The following is a 16,131-nucleotide window of genomic DNA, read 5'->3' as shown; positions in this document are numbered from 1 at the left end:
AGTCAGATGCATATATGTGCACAGAGGAAAGTTTGGACAGACAAATGTATGTACCCAGAGGCAGGTCCAAAGAGACAGATACATGTATATACCCTGAGACAGGCTGAGAGAGAGAGATGCATGTTTGTAGCTAGAGGCAGGTCTAGGGAAAGTGGTCCATGAGACTGGAGCAGAGCAAGAGGTAGAGAAAGGGAGAGGATCATGACTGAAGTCAGAGGTCTTAAAAAGAAATGACTTCTACTGACAACACTCCCTGGTGCATCACAGAAAAGAGATATATTGCCCAAGCCTAGCTAAAGGAGCAGGGTTATCTCACTTGGTAGTGCACGAGCCTTTTAATATCAGGGTCACGGGTTCGAGCCCCCAGTTAAGCAATTAGTATTTTTTTGTTTAAGGTTTATTCCAATTTTTTTTACAGACTTCCTGCTTTTCACCAATACTACTCAGGCTTTGAAAACACAACTCCTGCAGTTTGCCTCACAATCTCTCCCATCATATTCCACAGCGCTTTCCACTCACGAAAGGTGCCTCAAAGCCGGGTTTAGCCCTGCCTCCTCTAAACACATCCAGAAACCTGTACTTTAATCCCCAAAAATTCTAGCTATTGCGTCACGAATTTTCAATTCTATTAAGGACACGGAGGCGCGGATTGTCACAGCAGCCAATCAATGTTAAAAACTACATATCCCAACATTCCCAGTAGTCCATAACATGCCCAATCCCAGGCCTGCTCTCCATATAAATATCTCTGCCTCCTTAGTCCTTCATCTTTCTTTGCAATAACCAAACAAAATAACCTGCACTCTAAGAAATTGGATTCTTCCAACTCCAACGAAGAAAACAAATTGAAGCCACCAACCGAACCCTGGTGCACGTTCCATGCCGGTATCGTCTCTCCTAGTACTCATGCGCCCTTGTTATCCGATCCTGTTAATGAAAGGAAACAGTGCTAATAATCTGCTATTGACTATTAAGAAAAAACATGGATGGCTATCTCAATAATACATATAAAATCATCATATATCAATTGTGCTGTAACTTTCTGCATTATGCCAGCGTGCCCTATGCCAGTCTGTGCTTGTGATAGGTCCCATCTGTCCTTTAGGTCTCTACTTTGTGTCAGTCTGCCCTATGCCAGTCTGCACCTGTGACCCTTCTACAGCTCCATGCTTCAGATCTTTGCACAGTGCCAGTCTACCCTGTGCCTGTCCCGACGTTCATACTTCACATCAGTGCTGTAGCTATGCCCTATGCCAGTCTGCACCTGTGAGGCTTATTAAACACCATATTGCAGCTGCCTACATTGTACCAATCTGTCATGTGCCAGTCTGTAGCTGTGATGCTTCATATCAGTGCTGTAGGTCTTTGCATTGTGCCAGTCTGTACATGTGATGCTTCACATCAGTGCTGTAGCTCTGCATTGCAGCAGTCTACTCTGCTCCAGCCATTCCTGTGACACTTCACATCAGTGCTGTAGCTCGCTGCATTGCACCAGTCTGCCCTGTGTCAGTCTGTATCTTGGCACTTCACATCAGTGCTGTAGCTCTCTGCATTGCACGAGCCTGTCCTGTGCCAGTCTGCACCTGTGATCCTTCTACACCTCCAGGGTGCAGGGCTTTGCATTGCACCAGTCTGTTCTGCACCAGCCTGTACCTGAGGTGCTTCTTGATTACAGTGGTGTAGCTGTCTGCACTGTGCCAGTCTGTACCTGTGTTGCTTCTGCACAGCTTTGGATTAGCTGTTTGCACTGTGCCAGTCTCCCCTTCCGAGACAGTCCCTGCCAGGGCCTCACAAGCGCCCTGTAGCTGTGCTATTGAGTTGTACGTTGACTGTGTTCAGCTGCTGTAGCTCACTGTAGGCCGGCTGTGAGGCGCTGAGGGCTCAGTCTGTCCTTCACAGTCTCTCTGTGGGAGTGTGTGTTTGTCATGTCCTTGAATCCAGCGAAAAAAGGAAGTATAAATGAGATGCAGAAAAGCCACATTCTCTAGCTGCTGGACAGACACGCGTCCTTGAGCCTCCTGCAGAGGTGCAGAGCTGCCAGGGGTGCCAGGGGCTGGAGGCGGAGAGCGTCTGCTTTGGAATATTTCCATTGAAGTGAAGGGAGAGGGCGAACGGGGAGCGGAGAGGCGGCTTCCTAGCAGTGAGTGTGGAGTGTCAGCTTGGTCCATCCAGAGGCAGGCAGGGGGGTCTGATGAGAATGAGGCAGAGCGAGAGGTAGAGACAGAGGGAGCTGCAGGACTGGAAGCGGGAGCTTTAAAAGACACAGTGGAATCGGCACACGTGTGTTTCTTCAGAGGAGTCACAAAAAGGACCACAAGGATTTTGTTCCGTGGCTTGGCTAGCTCAGTTTGTAGATTATGATACTCTTAATCTCAGGGTCGTGGGCTTGAGCCCCACGTTGGACGCAGGTTCAATTTTAGTGCTTTTTCTCTTGTAACATTGGTTTTACACAAATCAACAACGCCCTTACGGGACTTCAGTTTACAACTTTGTTATTTATGTCTGCACACGGGCGGGGACTAGAGCTCTCTTCATGTTGACACTTGTAAGGGGTCGCTGCTCCCCGTCCTCTAACTCCGCTGCTGCTCCGCACTCCCATGACGTGTGTAAATATGGAGAGTTTAAGTGACTAAAAACAACGTTGTGTCAGAATCGGAGACCAGAACACCCAGCTGAAGGGAAGAGACAGCTCTTGAGTCTGGCGCCTTAGACCGCTCGGCCATCCTGACAGTTGAGGATTACAGAGGCCGGATATGATATCATCACGTATGTGACACAGCTTTCTGTCAGCTCTGTTTCTGGTTTTTATCCGGGTGCCCTTTAGCAGGACACACCTTCCTGTCTCACCTGTCAGCCAGGGCCCAAGGGCTGAACTTCACACTCTTTAACCCTAATCGCCGCTTTACACCAACCAGGAACCACAGCCCTTGGCTCAGCTGCCTTTCCAGTGCTCGTCTCACGCTCCTTCTCAGAGGGTCGTGGCAGCTGCAGGGAATCCACGGACAACATCCACCTGCCTCTCCCCCTCCGCCAGCTTGCAGACTTAGGGGGTCATTTAGACCCTGGCGGACGGCGGTGAAGCGGCGGTAAGAAATGAGATTTTGACCATGGCGGTTACCGCCATGGCCAACCGCCGCTTCACCGTTCCGCCTGCCAGGGCGGAGACGACCGCCGGGCTGGAGACCTGGGTCTCCAGCCCGGCGGTCGTCACTAGACCGCCGGCGGTATCACAACCCGCCTGACCCGGCTTACCGCCATGGATTTCATGCGGTTTGGGACCGCCATGAAATCCATGGCGGTAAGCTCTATCAGTGCCAGGGAATCCCTTCCCTGGCACTGATAGGGGTCACCCCCCACCCCCCGACTCCATCCCCTACCCCCCACCACCCCTGCCACCCCCCAAAGGTGGCAGGACCCCCCTCCCCACCCCGATCCCCAACATTTCTACACACATACACGCACGCAGGCATACACGCACTCATTCACATACACACAACACCCCGCATTCATGCACGCACTCATTCACATACACCCAACACCCCCGCATTCATGCACGCACTCATTCACATACACACAACACCCTGCATTCATGCACGCACTCATTCACATACACAGAACACCCCCGCATTCATGCACGAACTCACATGCCCCCTCAACATACACACACGCACACCCCCATGCATGCACACAACACCCCCCACCCCCCTTCCCTAACGGACGATCACCTTACCTGTTCCGGTGATCCCCAGGGAGGGAACGGGACCGACACCGCCACGCCAACAGAACACCGCCACAGCGAATCACAGGATGTGATTCGCTGGGCGGTGTTCTGTTGGCGTGGCGGTGGAGGTGGAGCTACCTCCACTTCCCCGCCTGCCGCCAGTATGGCGGTTGGCGGCTCTCCGTCCGTAAAAGGACGGAGCGCTGCCAAAGGTCATAATGGCCCGTGCAGAAGACCGCCAGCACTGGCGGTCTTCTGTACGGCGGTCCCTCGGCGGTCTTCGGAAAAGACCGTCGAGGTCGTAATGACCACCTTAGTGACTGCAGGGAGTATGACCGTTAAGCGCCTAGAGGCTACTCTTGGCATGGAGTACGTGTGTAACCTCCGCCCGTGCATGAACCGCCGTTAATCAACCAAACAATGCATCTCAGAGTCTTAGGATAAAGACCTTTAGGCGCTTCTTGTTATGTTGCACAGGATTTTGTCGCTCGAGCAGCTAACGTTTCCCCAAATAATTACAAGGCCCTGCAGCAGGCTAAACCCATCGTGAAGAAGTTGTGTATTTGTGTATTTGTCTCTGGATCGTCTAAATTAGGGCCACATAGGAAGTGGATTTCATGCCTGATGGATGGAAGACATATTTGTAATATTAGTGCCACTGGCGGTGCGAACAGCTTGCTGTTATGTTTTTTGATGGACTAGCCCACCTGGCGCCCCACGGCAGGGGGTCTTTGTGGTATGGCCCACGCATCTGGACATGATGGGAACGGCCATGACGTAGGCGGGTGAGTAAAAGTTTTTATAGCTGTCCCATCAAGAATTTTTCAATTCTATTAAGGACACGGAGGCAAGGATTATGCTTCTCTTTCCATGCTTTTAATTCTTAGCAGCCAACCAGAAAACAAAACAAAAGATCACTTCCTGTGACAGTATCACATGACTACCATGGAACCTAGCCCTATATAAACCCCTTAGGGATATAACACCTATTTCTTTGCAAGAGTCCAGTATCAGTAAAAAGTCTCAAGAACAATCTCCAATGGAAGGGCAAAACTGCAAACCACACAGGAACTACAATGGGTCCACTGAGGATCCAACCAGCGAAGGGACCAACGGACCGGTTCCAAGACGGAGATCTCGAATTACAGGAATGAGGTCAACTCATAAGAATCAGGAGGTCCTTGTCTTCATTGCCTAGGATTAAACAAATAAATTGAGCCATAAATACTGGACTATACCCTTTGACATTACATATCATTTCAAAAGGGAGGGTAAGAAAAGGAGCACAACGTGAAATTAAGACATATCAATAACATGTGTGATACAAGTATACAAAACACTTCTCCGAGCGATAGATAATCCACACCTCCGAGTCCTTAATAGAATTGAAAAATTCTTAAAGCGACAGCTAGAATTTCTTTTATTCTGTGTCAGGACCGGAGGCTCCGATTACGCTAGTTTAAAGCTGGTCTAGAACTATTGTTGTGATGTCTAAAATGGGCTTGTAGCAAAAAGCCTTAAAGGTAGACTCAGAAGACCAGTCAGCCGGCCTCAAAATGTCCTCTAGGCAAGATCCTAAAGAAAATGCCTTAGAAGCCATGGCACCTCTCGCAGAGTGAGCCCCAAACCGAGTGGTATCAATGCCCGCCTCACTCATAAGCCACTGCATCCATCTAGCCAGGGTGGATGAAGATACTGGGCGGAAAGGCTTTAGTAAAGAAATTAGTAACTGACCGCCTATGTCAGAGCGAAATTCAGTTGTACTTACCTCATAATCGTTTAAACATTGCACAACACACAACTGAGAATTATCCTGGAAACTAGGATGAAACACGGACCTAGTATTACATTTGGCATTGCGTGAAATAGTAAAGGATACTCCCTCGGGAGAAAAAACTCTACCTGACAGGTCTAACGCCCTTACATCTGAAACCCGTTTATATGATACCAAACACAACAGCATAGTAAGTTTAGCAGAGCGCTGCTTCCTTGAAAGGTATTTGTTGGCCGGCCAAGGTTCCAAAAAAGCGTAATACAATATTAACATCCCAAAGGGTAGAATAGCGCGGCTGAGGAGGATTAGAAAAAATAATCCCTTGTAGGAGTTTACACACACTCAGAAGTTCGCCAATAGGCTTCCCCTTGATAGGAACATGACCTCCTGAGATGGCTGATCTGTAATTATTAACAGATATGTAGGCCATACCTGAAGCAGCCAAATGAGATAAGTAATTGAATATCAAAGAACAATCAGCTGGGAATGGATCAACACATTGTTTACTGCACCAAGTATGCCAGCGCTTCCAAGCGGATGCGTAACGTTTGTGAGTGCTATCGGCCCAGGATCTCGCAATGAAGTCATGAGATTCGCGCAAAAGTCCTGGGAGAGATCATCGTTCCCTAAAATTCTCCACGCCACCAGTCAGGGAGTGCAATTGCACTAGAGGATGGGGAAGGCCAATCGGGTCTAGTAATAGGTTTCAACGCTGCGCAAGTATAACTGGAGGAGAGCAAGTCATCTCTAGAACTACAGGAAACCAGGCTTGAGCCCTCCAGAAGGGGGGTCACAAGCACCAGCTCTGCTCTCTGACGATGAACCTGAGCCAGAACTCTGGGTATCATTGTGAATGGATGAAAAGCGTATCCCAGGAACTAAGACGAGTCCTGCAGAAATGCATCGGTTGCCTGAGCTTCAGGATCTGGGCACCAACTGAAAAACCGATCCACTTGTGGTTGAAACTAGAAACAAAGAGGTCTATTGTAAACAGGACCGACAGGCGCTGGAGAGAATGAAATATTCTCGGGTGAAGTCTCCAATCGCTGAAGTCTCAAAGGTAACTTCGGCTACTGTATTGCTCTGACCTGGGAGATACTCTGCTACTACCGAAATCCGATGTTGAAAGCAAAAGTGCCAAAAGTCCTTGGTAACCTCCACCAGAAGGCGAGATCTCACCCCACCCAGCCTGTTGACATAACAGACTACCGAAATGTTGTCCATCCGGAGAAGGATGCAACAATTCGACTACTCTGGGGAGAGGCTGCGAATCGCAAAGGAACCCCGCCAAGAGTTCCAAGCAATTGCTATGAAGGTCCAGCTCCGCCCTGAACCAACGACCCCCTGTAACTATCGAGCCACAGCGGGCTCCCCAGCGGCTGGCATCGGATTCTATCACGATCTCCGGAGACAAGCCAAAGATCGCTCTGCCATTACAAGTATCCATATGATTGAGCCACCAATGGATCTCGGTCCTGGCCTCGAATGAGAGGGGAACGAGGGCAGAATAGCTGAGGCCCTTTTGGATATGGAAGATCTTCAGGCATCGAAGGGCTTGATAATGGAGGGGACTCGGAAATATCGCCTCAATGGAAGAGGAAAGGAGGCCCACCATCCAAGCTAGGCATCTCAAAGATACCATATGTTTGGTCAACAATGTCCTCAACTCCTTCTTTATGTTGCAAACTTTGGAAGGAGGAAGGATCAACTGAGTTAGGACAGAGTCCACGTGAAATCCCAGAAAGTCCAGTCTCTGGGAAGGAACCGGGATGGACTTCTGACAGAAATCGCCCACTCCAGATGAGTCATTAGAAGAAGAGGGCACTGAGACATGATGATAAGGTCGTCGAGATATATAATCAGATGAACCCCTTTGGCCCAAAGGTGTTCCACAACTGAAGTGCAGAAGACAGGCTGAAAGGAGGAACCTTGTATTCGTAATAAAGGCCTTGTCATAGGAACTGCAGAAATCTCAGATGAGGAGGAAAAATAGGAATGGTCAGGTAAGCATCTTTTAAGACTATGCAGATCATCCAATCTTTTTCTCTTAAGATATTCCTTAGTAAGTGTATGCTCTCCATCTTGAAATGGTGGTAAATGATCCAGCAATTGAAATATTTTAGATTTAGGACTATTCTGGAACCGCCGCCCTTCTTTTCTACCAGAAAAATCAGACTGAGAAAACCGTGAGGGTGAGGATAGGAGTCCACTATGGAGTCCACTATGGCTCCTTTGGCCAGAAGAGCTGTGACTTCCAAAGAGATAAACTATTAATCTTGTACAGAAAAAAACATTTCTGGAGGGGATACCCTCTGAACATGGGAATTGTAAAATTCCAGTTTGAAACCCTGGATAGACTCCAGGACCTAGGGGTCCCGAATGATCTTTTGTCAGTTGTGAACAAATAAAGCCGTCCTGCCCCCCCAGGATCACTTCTGAAAATGAAATAAGTCTCACCTGTAGTATTGGGCTCCTGATAGGTGGTGTAGGATCCCTTAGATTTTCCTCTCCAGAATCGGTTGCGACCGCCACGTGACCTGGTGGTGTAGAAGGTGGAGGAGGAATCCCGATATCCCCCTCTGGGATGTTGGTAGGAACCTGGTGGGGGGCCATGATAATAATTGCAGCTGAAGGGTCGCCCTCTGTAGCATTCGGCCCTGGAAAAAAGTGGGCAAAGAACCTTTTTTATGGAGCCTTATCAAGGTTGCCATAAGTGGAGGCAAACTTCGAAAGTTCCCTGAGAAAATGAGATCCAAAAAGCAGTCCCTGACCCAAAGGACCTGATTAGATTAAAATGGAGCGCCGCCGCTCACTAGAGATAGCACTGTTTGCGTTTCCCAGAAAGCACAAGGCTCTCTGGGCCCAACCAACCAGAACTTCAGGGTTAACAGGGGTACCTGATGCCTTAGCCTAAAAACCCAGCTCCAAGATCTTAGTAACAGGGCCTGAGTCATCCAGGAATTTGTCCTGACAACCTCACCAGGCACGATCAATGCCCTTTTTAGGGTCTTTGGAGAATTTCTTAAGATAGTTACCAGAGTGGGATCTATCTCCGGAGTCTCAGTAACCTTTGAGGGGAAATCAGGTCTAGGACATTGAGGTCTCAGCCGAGACCTGACATCTTTTTCAAAACAATTGAGAATGTGCGCCTGAACGTATTCGGCCACCTCTGAAGGCGGAGTCCAGGATGAAGATCTAGGGTGGATAATATCTTCGGGATCAAAAGTGAGTACTTTCAGAGGCTGAGAAGCCACTTGAGTGTGACGTGATTTGGCTTTTCATTTACGGGGAGGAGAATCAGTGTCCTTATCCGGATTGTTAGAGGAAGACGAGGACTCTGAATCCTCCTTACTCTCATCTCTTATATGAAGTGACTGTGAGGATGAGTAACCGTGCTCCTTAGTCAAGGATTGTACAAATTGTTAAAATAAGCTTGGTGAGGGTTTGCAACAGAACTTGAGCCGGCAGGATCTTGCGAAAACGGCAGCTCTTCCTGGCTGCTACATGTAATTAATGATATTGTTGAAAAAACGTGAACTAAATTTCTGTGCCTGATTGGTATTTGGATAATTCACTGTTATTTTTCTGTTGTTGCATTCAGATGGTGTTCTTAAGGTCAGCATTAGAAGATGCACAGACAACCATGAAAAACTACCAATTAGGGAAGCTAATGTTCCCCAAAAGCCTCAGAATATCCGTCGCCTGAGCACAGCACTTGGTGGTTATGAGTGCAGTTAACATTATTATAACCACGGCAGTATGGGATACTGGAGTGTAGCTGTGGCCTTTTGATGATTAACATAATCATGTATTGAGTAAAATAACCTACAGGGTTGCCAGTCTAGCTGTAAAGGTCTCTCAAGCACATATTGACACTTAACACTTGTTTTCTTAACTTCACTGAGAATAAAAATGAATGCAAACATTGCCAGCTCTCCTTGTGCCTGGATTGGTTCACACTAGTGAATCACACCTGAATATCAGTTAAACCGCTTCTGCTAGAACACTCTGAGCATCTGCATACATTAATGTGCCTGCAGCCGCCCAAGTCAGCTTTTCCTATTTATGGGCGGGCCCAGTGGGGGACCGGAAATTACATCCCCAGCATGTTGGTGAAAGGGTGCTAACAGAGGCTCATCTGTCACCAGCAACAGGCCTCCAGAGAGGCCGCTCAACCCCTCACTGGGCCGCTGACAGCACCTAAACTTCACAGACAAGGACCAAATTGGTCACTACGCTGCCCAAAAAAGCAGCCCGTAGCTGCCACTCAGATACCGGCCCATCAGCCATTTTCCGAGTGCCCACTTTACCAATCCGGCCCTGTTAACACGTGTCTCGTGATTAGTACTAAATTGTCCTTAAATGCACAAAGTTCCTGTAAGACTACATGCCTTTTAGTTGTCTCATTTACTTCCCTTTTGCATCCTGCCTTGCTGTTTTTTAATAGGCCATTTACCTGCCCCTATTAACACTGGGGAATAACTGTGTCAGCGTTGTACAAGGTTTATGTCTGGGTCCATAGTTTTTTTGAGGTACGTTGGGGCTCATTTACAAAGTTTTGGTGCAGAGCAGCACTGCAAACCTTTTTGCTGCGCTGCCCTGTGTCAAAACAAAAGGGAAGGAATGCGGCATATCTATAAAATACGGCGCATTCCTGTGCTTGTCCCCTGCACTGGCGCACAAATTGCTGCCATGCATTAACACAAGCACCCTTGCATTGTGCATGGATGTCGGTGTTGTGGGGATGATTGTTTTGTGCAGTTAGGGACTCCTTCCTGCACAAAAACAATCACAAGAGGCGTTTTCTTCCTTCTATGTGTGCTGCAGAATGCAGTACACATAGAAAAGAGGAAAAATCGGGGAGTAATAATGTCAGTTCTCCCCGTTTCACCACCATTACGCCACCTCTTGGATGGCGTAGAAAACCGACACATTCCCAGGCTTACGAACCCTTGTAAATATGGAGCATCCCTTTCCAGCAGAGTAATTTTTGAAAGGGTGCCATATTTTTAGGCCATGAAAAGCCACGCAAGGTGGCTTTGCATGGCCTTGTAAATATGGCCCTGCAGTCTGCACCGCGGGTGTGTCAAAAATAGTGACACACCAGCGGCCGCTTGTAAATGAGGCCCATTGTTTTGTTGATGGATGGCGTCTCATGGACAGACAGATTTACTCCATGCCCTGGCTCCTGCAGAGAGTGGTCCCCTGTCCTCATGGTGCTCGTGAATACCAGCTGGAAGTCCAAGAGCCCCTTCAGAGGTGCCATTCCAAACCACGTGCAGGCACCGGTCCTTTCTCCATGGCAGCACATGCCCTCTTGGCAGCTATAAGTGCCAGCTGCAGGACTGGATGCCCCCTTCAGGTACACCAGGGGCGCTCTTTCAGCACCCAAGCACACACGCAACACTCTCTCCTGTCAAGAGTAGCCCATGGCTTTTAGGCGCCTGCAGATCATAAAACCAGTAGTTGGAGTAGGGGTCGGGTTTGGTCCAACTTCTAAATCCGGGATCCGGTCACTAAATCTACAAGCTACTGGAGGGAGTGAGGGGCTGGAGTCATCAGTGGAATCCCACCATCTGTATTCACCATCTGAGATGTAGCACCCAGAAGACCATGGCGTACATGTGGAGTATACATATAGCATAAAACAAGTGGAAGCATAGCTTGGTCTGTGGGTGAGAAATGCAAATGAGTAACTCCCTGAGCCCTCACCACCACAAGTCTGTATCTCAAAGACATGGTGTCAGCACACTGGCCTCTTCTGACACGTCTTTGTTTTACCCACTGTAATTGTTCTTTCCACCTGCTGAGATCTTTAAATAACTTCTGGTGAACAAGCATTTGCAATGCAGTAGGTCTCGCATATTTCAAACAAGTTAATTCTCACCAGCATAAAGAAAAAAACACGAGTGGAAACTGAGAAAATGCGACTTAAAAAAATAAAATAAAGTTAGCTTTAAAAAAATAAAACTTTGCAATTTTGTTTGTCCTGCTGGGCACGTTTTTGCCAGTCACAAGCCTTGTTTTTGGGGCACTGAAAGTTAGAACAAAATAGTACCTCGATCACGTCGGGAGCAGTGGACGGGCACTAATTAAGTTGAAATCAATTAGTGCTTGATCCCTGCTCCACACCAAGGAATGGAAATTATGCCAGACATGCCTTGACGAATTAAAAAGCTGTAAAGAAGAGTGCCACGCAAACCAACAAATGGTGAGCGAAAGGTGGGCTCCAAGGCCTTTACTGATTACATCAACGTCTCGCATTTGAGATGCATGTGCAAGCGCATGCACTCACAGGCTCGACCCTAAAAAGGGACTCGGACCTCGCTAAAAGTACCAGTGTCTGTGCCTCAGAGCCTTAATAAGTAAACTTACAAGGAGACACGTATAGGTCAATTAACCTTTGGACCACATTCGGGGACTTCCCAGGGCAAGGTATTTCCCCTTGGCATCACAAAACAATCGATCAATAACTCAATCAATAATCACAGCAACCGATAAACAACTAATCAATGACATCAATAAAAATCAATAAGAGGAACACCCCATGACCTTTCAGTCATGAATAACCACACCAATTTAGTTAAAGGTTAAGATATTTATTTCCCTATTAGTTACATTCTAATATCATGTTTATTAGTCTCAATAGCAATAAGCACATCAAAACCACCATCGTTTGGCAATCAGAACAAAACTTAATCAAAGCATAGATCATGAGCATTCAGAACTTAAGCACTTCATTAGAATAAATCAACTTTAGCAGAGTCTCATTAGTACATTATTCAACAAAGCAAGAACTTAGGCATTTGTCTATTTGCATCAGATATTAAATGTGGGAAGTTGGCTCTGTATGTACTATTTCAAAGTAAGAAATAGTATGCACAGAGTCCAAGGGTTTGCCTTAGAGGTAAGATAGTGGCAAAAAGAGACAATTCTAATGCTCTATTTTGTGGTAGTGTGGTCGAGCAGTAGGCTTATCAGAGGGTAGTGTTAAGCATTTGTTGTACACACACAGGCAATAAATGAGGAACACACACTCAAAGACAATTCCAGGCCAATAGGTTTTTAAATAGAAAAATATATTTTCTTAGTTTATTTTAAGAACCACAGGTTCAAGATTTACAAACAATACTTTAAATGAAAGGTATTTTACTCAGGTATCTTAGGAACTTTGAATTATCACAATAGCATGTACGGGTTTGGCAAAAATGGCAATAAGCTATTTTAAAAGTGGACACTGCAAAAATCAACAGTTCCTAGGGGAGGTAAGTAATTGTTAGTTTCACAGGTAAGTAAAACACTTACAGGGTTCAAAGTTGGGTCCATGGTAGCCCACCATTGGGGGTTCAAGGCAACCCCAAAGTTACCACACCAGCAGCTCAGGGCCAGTCAGGTGCAGAGGTCAAAGTGGTGCCCAAAACACATAGGTTTCAATGGAAATAGGGGTGCCCCCGTTCCAGTCTACCAGCAGGTAAGTACCCGCAATTTCGAAGGGCAGACCAGGGGTGTTTTGTAGGGCACCGGGGGGGACACAAGCAGGCACAGAAAGTACACCCTCAGTGGCACAGGGGCGGCCGGGTGCAGAGTGCAAACAGGCGTCGGGTTTCCAATAGGAATCAATGGGGAGACCCAGGGGTCTCTTCAGCAATGCAGGCAGGCACAGGGGGGGCTCCTCGGGGTAGCCACCACCTGGGCTAGGAAGAGGGTCGCCTGGGGGTCGTTCCTGCACTGGAGTTCGGTTCCTTCAGGTTCTGGGGGCTGCGGGTGCAGTGTGTTTTCCAGGCGTCGGGTTCCTTGAAGTAGGCAGTCCCAGTCAGGGGGAGCCTCTGGATTCCCTCTGCAGGCGTCGCTGTGGGGGCTCAGGGTGGTCAACTCTGGCTACTCACGGGCTTGCAGTCACCGGGGAGTCCTCCCTGTGGTGTTAGTTTTCCGCAGGTCCAGCCGGGGGCTTCGGGTGCAGAGTGGAAAGTCCCACGCTTCCGGCGGGAAACGTGTGGTCTTTAAAAGTTGCTTCTTTGTTGCAAGTTGTTGAAGTTTCTTGAACAGGGCAGCTGTTCTCGGGAGCTTCTTGGTCCTTTCAGATGCAGGATAGTCCTCTGAGGCTTCAGAGGTCGCTGGACCCTGGGGGATGTGTTGCTGTTGCAGCTTTTCTTGAAGTGGGGAGACAGGCCGGTAGGGCTGGGGCCAAAGCAGTTGGTGTTTCCGTCTTCTCTGCAGGGCTTCAGGTCAGCAGTCCTTCTTCGTCTTCAGGTTGCAGGAATCTAGTTTCCTAGGTTCTGGGGAGCCCCTAAATACTGAATTTAGGGGTGTGTTTAGGTCTGGGAGGGCATTAGCCAATGGCTACTGTCCTTGAGGGTGGCTACACCCTCTTTGTGCCTCCTCCCTGAGGGGAGGGGGGCACATCTCTATTCCTATTGGGGGAATCCTCCAAAATCAAGATGGAGGATTTCTAAAGACAGGGGTCACCTCAGCTCAGGACACCTTAGGGGCTGTCCTGACTGGTGGGTGACTCCTCCTTGTTTTTCTCATTATCTCCCCTGGACTTGCCGCCAAAAGTGGGGGCTGTGTCCAGGGGGCGGGCAACTCCACTAGCTGGAGTGTCCTGGGGTATTGTAGCACGAAGCCTGAGCCTTTGAGGCTCGCTGCTAGGTGTTACAGTTCATGCAGGGGGGAGGTGTGAAGCACCTCCACCCAGAGCAGGCTTTTGTTTCTGTCCTCAGAGAGCACAAAGGCCCTCACCACATGGGGTCAGAAACTCGTCTCTCCGCAGCAGGCTGGCACAGACCAGTCAGTCCTGCACTGAACAATTGGGTAAAATAGAGGGGGCATCTCTAAGATGCCCTCTGTGTGCATTTTTTAATAAATCCAACACTGGCATCAGTGTGGGCTTATTATTCTGAGAAGTTTGATACCAAACTTCTCAGAATTCAGTGCAGCCATTATGGAGCTGTGGAGTACGTTTTTGACAAACTCCCAGACCATATACTTAATATGGCCAAACTGTACTTACAAAGTCTAAGAATAGACTTAGACACTGTAGGGGCATATTGCTCATGCAGCTATGCCCTCACCCTTGGTATAGTGCACCCTGCCTTAGGGCTGTAAGGCCTGCTAGAGGGCTGACTTACCTATGCCACAGGCAGCATTTTGTGTGCATGGCATCCTGAGGGGGATGCCATGTCGACTTTGCCTTTTTTCTCCCCACCAACATAAACAATCTGTAATGGCAGTGTGCATGTGTTAGATGAGGGGTCCCTGAGGGTGGCACAACATATGCTGCAGCCCTTAGGGACCTTCTCTGGTCAGAGGGCCCTTGGTACCACTGGCATCTTTTACAAGGGACTTATCTGTGTGCCAGGGGTGTGCTAATTGTGGAAACAATGGTACATTTTAGGTGAAAGAACACTGGTGCTGGGGCCTGGTTAGCAGGGTCCCAGCACACTTCTCAGTCAAGTCAGCATCAGTATCAGGCAAAAAGTGGGGGGTAACTGCAACAGGGAGCCATTTCCTTACACAAGTCCCCCCCCCCCAGTCCACAGGCCAGGAGACTCAGCCAAAAATGGGAGAGTCTTCCTAGTCTGTCAGGCGAGGAAGAGTAGAGGAAATAGGCTGGTTTGTTGCAGGGCCTACTCTGCCTTACATCCTCCTGTTCAGGTCATTCCCTCTGGGGAACTGACTCACTTCCACAGTGATAGGACCTAGTCTGAATTGCCTCTTGTCTGTGCTTTTAATGTCTTCACCCATTTTCTCTATTTTGGGGTTAGAGGTATCCACCTCTGCTAATCTGATTTTAGCCAGGGTCACCCCTAGCTTACCCAAAGAGGTTACCCAGAGCTGGAGTAACCCCACCATGACCAACAGGGTCAGGGGGCCTAACCTGCTATTTGCCATGGGGTCAGACCACCATGCCAAGAATAGTGCAGCCATAAAGGCTAACACCCAGCAGATGCCACTGGCCCAGAACCACACCTTTAGCTCTTCACCTGCAAGGGAAGGAGCTAAGTTACAGGCTTCTTTGGGTTCAGGGTGCCTGTCTGCTGTGTAAGAGTGGGGGGTTATTACATCTTGTAGTAAACACCCTCCTTCCACTCTTTCTTTTCTTAACTGAGGAGCCACCCACTCAGGTTTAACAGTTGCCTGACTAGCCAGGACTTCTTGTGGGTCAAGTTGGACTATACCAGTGCCATTTTTGGAGTTCTCCCCTACTGGAGCAGAATCTCCTTGGCTTGGTGGAACCTTGGCTAAAGGTTGTCCACATTTCCTACTCTGTTTTCCTTTCTTTTTCCTTTGGGGCCTACTTGCAGTTACTGCAGGGGTAGCACCTCCAGAATCCTTGGGAGAGGACTGGCACTGGACCAGTTCCTCTCTTGGGCTCTGACTAACCTCTGGGTAGTCATTTCCAAGGAGACAATCAAGGGGGAGGTCTGTACTGACTACCACCCTTCTCCAGCTAAAAGTCCCACCCACTTCTATGGGCACAAAAGCCACAGGCCTATTAGTGACCCTGTCTGGGCTAACTCTTACTCTGGCAGTCTCACCTGGGATGTACTGGTTTGAGAACACCAGCCTGTCATGCACAATAGTGTGACTGGCACAAGTGTTTCTCAGGGCAGTGGCTGGGATTCCATTCACCAGT

Source organism: Pleurodeles waltl, chromosome 6 (assembly GCF_031143425.1).
Source record: "Pleurodeles waltl isolate 20211129_DDA chromosome 6, aPleWal1.hap1.20221129, whole genome shotgun sequence".
Lineage (NCBI taxonomy): Eukaryota > Metazoa > Chordata > Amphibia > Caudata > Salamandridae > Pleurodeles > Pleurodeles waltl.
Note: the sequence above shows the minus strand (reverse complement) of the source record.